Raw genomic sequence first — 8,491 nt, forward strand, 5'->3', positions numbered from 1 at the left:
AGGTTTTGGCCAGTCTGTGTGTGTGTGTTTTATTTTTTTAGATGGAGTTTTGCTTTTGTTGCCTCAGGCTAGAGTGCAATGGTGCCATCTCAGCTTACTGAAACCTCCACCCCCCGGGTTCAAGCAATTTTCCTGCCTCAGCCTCCCAAGTCGTTTTTATTTAAAAATTTTTAATCAATTCCTACGTTGTATCTTAAAGTTTTCCCCATGTGATTATTTCTGATACAGTTTAAGGAAATAATTTTAGTCACTTCAGTGAATTATTTTGTTTTTGTTTTCTTATTGGTGTTTAAGACTTTTCTTTTTACATAAAAATGTGACCAGGAACGGGTTTTTTTTTTTTTTTTTTAATTTTTAAATCCATTTTTTTTTTTGACAAATACCAGATGTTTATGTTAATGGGGTATAATGTGATGTGTCTATACATGTATACATTGTGGAATAATCAAATCAGAGTGATTAGCAAATCCCTCAAATATTATTTCCTTATGGTGAGAACATTTAAAATCCTCATTTTAGCTATTTTGAAATATATAATACATTATTATTAACTGTAGTCACCTTACTGTGCAACAGAACACTAGAACTTTTCCTCCTCTGTAACTTCATACCTGCTGACTAACATCTTCCCTTTCCCTGTTCCCCTCCCCAACCCCAGCCCCGGGTAATTCCCTTTTGACTCTCTACTTCCTTGTTTTTTTTTTTTTTTTTTAAAAAAAAAAAATATATATATATATGATTTTTTAAAATTGCATTTTAGCTTCTGGGGTACATGTAAAGAACATGCAGGAGACTGGGCGCGGTGGCTCACACCTGTAATCCCAGCACTTTGGGAGGCTGAGGCGGGCGGATCACGAGGTCAAGAGATCAAGGCCATCCTGGCCAACATGGTGAAACCCCATCTCTACTAAAAGTACAAAAATTAGCTGCGTGTGGTGGCCCATGCCTGTAGTCCCGGCTACTCCGGAGGCTGAGGCAGGAGAATTGCTTGGACCTGGGACGCTGAGGTTGCAGTGAGCTGAGGTGCGCCCTTGCACTCCAGCCTGGCACTGGGCGACTGAACGAGACTCTGTCTCAAAAAAAAAAAAAAAAAAAAAAGAACATGCAGGATTGTTGCATAGGTACATACATGGCAATGTGGTTTGCTGCCTCCATCCCTATCACCTATATCTGGCATTTCTCCCCATGTTATCCCTCCCCATTTCCTTACCCTTCACTGTCCCTCCCCTAGTCCCCCCACCCACAGACCTCAGTGTGTGATGCTCCCCTCCCTGTGTCCGTGTGTTTTCATTGTTCAACACCCGCCTGTGAGTGAGAATGTGCGGTGCTTGATTCTCTGTTCCTGTATCAGTTTGCTGAGAATGATGGTTTCCAGGTTCATCCATGTCCCTACAAAGGACACAAACTCATCATTTTTTATGGCTGCATAGTATTCCATTGTGTATATGGGTGACATTTACCCTGTCCAGTCTAACACAATGGACATTTGGGTTGGTTCCAAGTCTTTGCTATTGTAAACAGTGCTGCAATGGACATTTGTGTGCATGTATACTTATTACTATAAGGATGATTTATAATCCTTTGGATATATACCCAGTAATGGGATTGCTGGATCAAATGGAATTTCTATTTCTAGGTCCTTGAGGAATCGCCACACTGTCTTCCACAATGGTTGAACAAATTTACACTCCCACTAACAGTGTAAAAGTGTTCCTATTTCTCCACATCCTCTCCAGCATCTGTTGTCTCCAGATTTTTAAATGATCGCCATTCTAACTGGCGTGAGATGGTATCTCAATGTAGTTTTAATTTGCAATTCTCTAATGACCAGTGATGATGAGCATTTTTTCATATGTTTGCTGACCTCATATATGTCTTCTTTTGAAAAGTGTCTGTTCATATCCTTCACCCACTTTTGAATGGATTTGTTTTTTTCTTGTAAATCTGTTTTAGTTCTTTGTAGATTTTGGATATATGTCCTTTGACCGATGGGTAGATTGCAAACATTTTTTCCCATTCTGTTGGTTGCCAGTTCACTTTAATGATTGTTTCTTTTGCTGTGCAGAAGCTCTGGAGTTTAATTAGATCCCATTTGTCTATTTTGGCTTTTGTTGCCAATGCTTTTGGTGTTTTAGTCATGAAGTCCTTGCCTATGCCTATGTCCTGAATGGTTTTTCCTAGGTTTTCTTCTAAGGTTTTTATGGTTTTAGGTTTTATGTTTAAGTCTTTAATCCATCTGGAGCTAATTTTCGTGTAAGGTGTCAGGAAGGGGTCCAGTTTCTGCTTTCTTTACATGGCTAGCCAGTTTTCCCAACAGCATTTATTAAACACAGAATCCTTTTCCCATTGCTTGTTTTTGGGAGGTTTGTCAAAGATCAGATCATTGTAGATGTGTGGCACTGCCTCCGAGGTCTCTGTTTTGTTCCATTGGTCTATATCTCTGTTTTGGTACCAGTAGCATGCTGTTTTGACTACTATAGCCTTGTAGTACAGTTTGAAGTCAGGTAGCATGATGCCTCCATCTTTGTTCTTTTTGCTTAGAATTGACTTGGCTATGCAGGCTCTCTTTTGGTTCTATGTGAAGTTTAAGTTGTTTTTTTCCAGTTCTGTGAAGAAGGTCATTGGTAGCTTGATGGGGATAGTGTTGAATCTATAAATTACTTTGGGTAGCATAGCCATTTTCACAATATTGATTATTCCTAGCCATGATCATGGAATGTTTCTCCATCTGTTTGTGTCCTCTCTTTTTTCATTGAGCAGTGGTTTGTAGTTCTCCTCGAAGAGGTCCTTTACATCCGTTGTTAGTTGTATTCCTAGGAATTTTATGCTCTTTGTAGAAATTGTGAATGGCAGTTGATTCTTGATTTGGCTCTCTTTAATGTGTTATTGGTGTATAGGAATGCTTGTGATTTCCACACATTGATTTTGTATCCTGAGACTTTGCTGAAATTGCTTATCAGTTTAAGGAGATTTTGGGCTGAGATGATAGGGTCTTCTAAATATACAATCATGTCATCTGCAAAAAGAGACAATTTGACTTCCTCCTTTCCTAACTGAATACACTTTATTTCTTTTCCTTGCCTGATTGCTCTGGCTAGAACTTCCAATACTATATTGAATAGGAGTGGTGAGAAAGGTCATCCTTTTCTAGTGCCAGATTTCAAGGGAGTGCTTCCAGTTTTTGCCCATTCAGTATGATATTGGATGTGGGTTTGTCATAAATAGCTTTTATTATTTTGAGATACATTCCATTGATACCTAGTTTATTGAGGGTTTTTAGCATAAAAGGCTGTTGAATTTTGTCAAAGGCCTTCTCTACATCAATTGAGATAATCATGTTTTTGTCTTTGGTTCTGTTTATGTGGTGAATTAGACTTACAGGCTTGCGTATGTTGGGCCAGACTTGCATCCTCGGGATGAAGCCTACTTGATAATGATGGATAAGCTTTTTTGATGTGCTGTTGCAATCGGTCTGCCAGTATTTTATGGAAGATTTTTGCATCTATGTTCATCATGGATATTGGCCTGAAGTTTTCTTTGCTTGTTGAGTCTCTGCCGTGTTTTAGTATCAGGATAATGTTGGTCTCATAAAATGATTTGGGGAGGATTCCCTCTTATTGGATTGTCTGGAATGGTTTCAGAAGGAGTGGTACCAGCTCCTCTTTGTATGTCTGGTAGAATTCAGCTGTGAACCCATCTGGACCTGGGCTTTCTTTGGTTGGTAAGCTATTAATTGCTGCCTCAACTTCAGCCCTTGTTATGGGTCTATTCGGGGTTTTGACTTCTTCCTGGTTTAGGCTTGGGAGGGTATAAGTGTCCAGGAATTTATCCATTTCTTCCAGGTTTACAGGTTTATATGCATAGAATTGTTTGTAGTAATCTCTGATAGTGGTTTGTATTTCTGTGGAATCAGTGGTGATATCCCCTTTATTTTTTCTTTATTGTATCTATTTGATTCTTCTCTCTCTTTTTTTTTTTTTTATTAATCTGGCTAGTGGTCTATTTTGTTGATCTTTTCAGAAAACCAGCTCCTGGATTTGTTGATTTTTTTGAAGGGTTTTTTGTGTCTCTATCTCCTGCAGTTCTGCTCTGATCTTAGTTATTTCTTGTCTTCTGCTAGCTTTTGAGTTTTTTTGATCTTGCTCCTCTAGCTCTTTCAATTTTGATGACAGGGTGTCGATTTTAGATCTTTCCTTGCTTCTCATGTGGGCATTTATTGCTATAAATTTTCCTCCAGACACTGCTTTAAATGTGTCCCAGAGACTCTGGTATGTCATGTCTTCATTCTCATTGATTTTGAAGAACATCTTTATTTCTGCCTTCATTTCATTGTTTATCCAGTCATCATTCAACAGCCAGTTATTCAGTTTCCATGAAGTTGTGCGGTTCTGAATTAGTTTCTGAATTCTGAGTTATAATTTGATTGCACTTTTGTCTGAGAGACTGTTATGATTTCCGTTCTTTTCCATTTGCTGAGGAGTGATTTTCTTCCAATTATGTAGTCATTTTTAGAATAGGTGACATGTGGTGCCCAGAAGAATGTATATTCTGTGAATTTGGGGTGAAGAGTTCTGTAAATGTCTATTAGGTTTGCTTGGTCCAGGTCTGAGTTCAAGTCCTGGATATCCTTGTTAATTTTCTGTCTCATTGATCTGTCTAATATTGACAATGGGGTGTTAAAGTCTCCCACTATTATTGTGTGGGAGTCTAAGTCTCTTTGTAGGTCATTAAGAACTTGCTTTATATATCTGGGTGCTCCTGTATTGGGTGCGTATATATTTAGGATCATTAGCTCTTCTTGTTGCATTGATCCTTTTACCATTATGTAATGCCCTTCTTTGTCTCTTTTGATCTTTGTTGGTTTAAATTCTATTTTATCAGAGACTAGGATTGCAACTCCTGCTTTTTTTTTTTTTTTTTTTTTTTTTTTTTTTTTTTTTTTTTTTTTTTTGCTTTGTGTTTGCTTGGTAAATCTTTCTCCATCCCTTTATTTTGAGCCTATGTGTATCCTTGCATGTGAGTTGGGTTTCCCAGATACAGCACACTAATGGGTTTTGACTTTTAATCCAATTTGCTAGTCTGTGTCTTTTGATTGGGGCATTTAGCCCATTTACATTTAGGGTTAACATTGTTATGTGTGAATTTGATACTGCCATTTTGATGCTAGCTGGCTGTTTTGCCCATTAGTTGATGCAGTTTCTTCATTGTGTTGATGCTCTTTACCATTTGATATGTTTTTGGAGTGGCTGGTACTGGTTGTTCCTTTCTATGTTTAATGCTTCTTTCAGGAGCTCTTGTAAAGCAGGACTAGTAGTGATGAAATCTCTGAGCAATTGCTTGTTCATAAAGGATTTTATTTCTCCTTCACTTACGAAGCTTAGTTTGGCTGGATATGAAATTCTAGGGTGAAAGTTCTTTTCTTTAAGGATGTTGAATATTGGCCCCCACTCTCTTCTGGCTTGTAGGGTTTCTGCCAAGAGATCCACTGTGAGTCTGATGGGCTTCCCTTTGTGGGTAACCCGACCTTACTCTCTGGCTGCCCTTAGCATTTTTTCCTTCATTTCAACCTGGTGAATCTGACGATTATGTGCCTTGGGGTTGCTCTTCTTGAGGAATATCTTTGTGGTGTTCTCTGTATTTCCTGGACTTGAATATTAGCCTGCCTTGCTAGGTTGGGGAAGTTCTCCTGAAAAACATCCTGAAAAGTGTTTTCCAGCTTGGATTCATTCTCTCTGTCACAGTCAGGTACACCTATCAAATGTAGATTAGGTCTTTTCACATAATCCCATATTTTTGTAGGCTTTGTTCATTTCCTTTTACTCTTTTTTTTCTCTAATCTTGCCTTCTCATGTTATTTCATTGAGTTAATCTTGAGTCTCTGATGGCTTTTCTTCTATTTGGTCGATTCAGCTGTTGCAACTTGTGTATGCTTCATGAAGTTCTTGTGTTGTGTTTTTCAGCTCTATCAATTAATTTATATTCCTCTCTAAGCTGTTTATTCTCATTAGCATTTTGCCAAACCTTTTTTCAAGGTTCTTAATTTCTTTGCATTGGGTTAGAACATGATCTTTTAGCTCAGAGAAGTTTCTTATTACCCACCTTCTGAAGCCTGTTTCTATCAATTCATCAGACTCATTCTCCATCCAGCCTTGTTACCTTGCTGGTGAGGAGTTGTGATTCCCTGGAGGAGGAGAGACTTCTGGTTTTGGGTGTTTTCATCCTTTTTGCACTGGTTTCTTCCCATCTTGTGTATTTATTTACCTGTGGTCTTTGTGGTTGTTGACTTTCAGATGAGGTCTCTGAGGATGTCCTTTTTGTTGTTGATGAAGTTATTTCTTTCTGTTTCTTAGTTTTTCTTCTAACAGTCAGGCCCCTCTGCTGTAGGACTGCTGGAGGTCCACTCCAGGTCCTGCTTGCCTGGGGATCACCTGTAGCAGCTGCAGAACAGTAAGGGTTGCTACCAGTTTCTTCTTTTTTATCTTTGTCCCAGAAAGATACCTGCCAGATGTTAGCCTAAGCTCTCCTTTATGAGGTATCTCATTGGTTATATGGGGCATGGGGAGGTTCTTGAGGAGGCAGTCTGTCCCTTATAGGAGCTCAAGTGCTGAGCTATGAGCTCTGTTGTTCTGTTCAGAGCTGCTGGGCAGGTACGTTTAAGTCTGCTGCAGAAGAACACATAACCACATTTTTTCCCCAGGTGCTCTGTCCTGGGAAAGTGGGGCTTTATTTATAAGTTTCTGTCATTCTGCTGCCTTTTCTCAGAGATGCCCTGCCCAGTGAATAGGTAGCCTAGTCACAGTCTGCCAGCACAGGCATTGCTGAGCTGCCGTGGGCTTTGCTCAGCTGCTATGTGAACTTCCTTGCAGTTTTGTTTATAGGGGTATAGTTAGAACTGCCTTGGTAATGGTGGTCTGCCTCAGTAATGGTGGACTGTCTCTGTAATGGCAGACCACGTCGGTAATGGCGGATTGCCTTGGTAATGGTGGACTGCCTCGGTAATGGTGGATGCCCTTCCCCCAACAGAGCTGGACCGTCCCGGGTTCAGCTGTGCTTGCTGTGAAACTCTCAATCCAGAGCATTTCAGATTGCTGATCTTTGTGGGGGTGGGACCATCCGAGCCAGATCACCTGGCTCCCTGTTTCAGCCCCCTTTTTTTTCAGTTGAACGGGCAACTCTGTCTCCCAGGCGTTCCAGTCACCAGTTGAAATGGTACCTGGATTTGTGTGAGGTTTTTGTGTGGAGACCTGCTGCGCTGGCTGAAACAGCTGTGCTGGAGACTCGTGGTGCTTTTCCGCCTGGGAATCTTCTTATCTGTGAGCAGTAAAAATTCGTTGGGAAGTGCAGTGATCACTCACCCTCTGTGTTTTCGCTAGGAGCTGCAATCCAGAGCTGTTCCTATTCGGCCCTCTTGGATCCTCCCACTACTACTTTGAGTTTAAATTTTTTAGTTCAAAAATGTTTTCAAATTTACTTTTTTCTTTTAGTTGTTTGTATTCTTTTTTCTCCTTTTAATATAGAAGAGGCAAATTAAATAAATTATAAGCTAACAGGAGTTAATGATACATTTATTTTTATTAATATTTTTCATACTTTCAGTTCTGGGGTACATGTGCAGAATGTGCAGGTTGGTTACATAGGTATACACGTTCCATAGTGGTTTGCTGCATCCATCACCCCATCATCTACATTAGCTATTTCTCCTAAAGCTATCCCTCCCTTATCCCTCACCCCCTGCTATCCCTCCCCTAGTCCCCTAACCCCCAAGAAGCCCCAGTGTGTGATGTTCCCCTTCCTGTGTCCATGTGTTCTCATTGTTCAACTTCCACTTATGAGTGAGAACATGCAGTATTTGGTTTTCTGTTCCTGTGTTAGTTTGCTGAGAATGTTGTTTTCCAGCTTCATCCATGTCCCTGCAAAGAACATGAACTTATCCTTTTTTATGGCTCATAGTATTCCGTGTGTATATATGCCAAATTTTCTTTATCCAGTCTATCGTTGATGGGCATTTGGGTTGGTTCCAAGTCTTTGCTATTGTGAACAGTGCTGCAATGAACATGTGTGCATCCGTCTTTGTAATAGAATGATTTATACTTCTTTGGGTATATACTCAGTAACGGGATTGCTGGGTCAAATAATGTTTCTGTTTCTAGATCCTTGAGAAATTGCCACACTGTCTTCCACCATGGTTGAACTAATTTACACTCCCACCAACAATGTAAAAGCATTTCTATTTCTCCACATCCTCTCCAGCACCTGTTGTCTCCTGACTTTTTAATGATAGTCATTCTAACTGGCGTGAGATAGTATCTCATTGTGGTTCTGATTTACATTTCTCTAATAACCAGTGATGATGAGCTTTTTTTTCATGTTTGTTGGCTGCATAAATGTCTTCTTTTGAGAAATGTCTGTTTATATCCTTTGCCCACTTTTTGATGAGGGTTTCTTTTTTTTTTTTGGTAAATTTAAGTTCTTTGTAGATTCTGGATATTGG

Source organism: Sapajus apella, unplaced genomic scaffold (assembly GCF_009761245.1).
Source record: "Sapajus apella isolate SASKATOON/1434 unplaced genomic scaffold, GSC_monkey_1.0 scaffold42, whole genome shotgun sequence".
In the NCBI taxonomy this organism is placed as follows: Eukaryota; Metazoa; Chordata; class Mammalia; order Primates; family Cebidae; genus Sapajus; species Sapajus apella.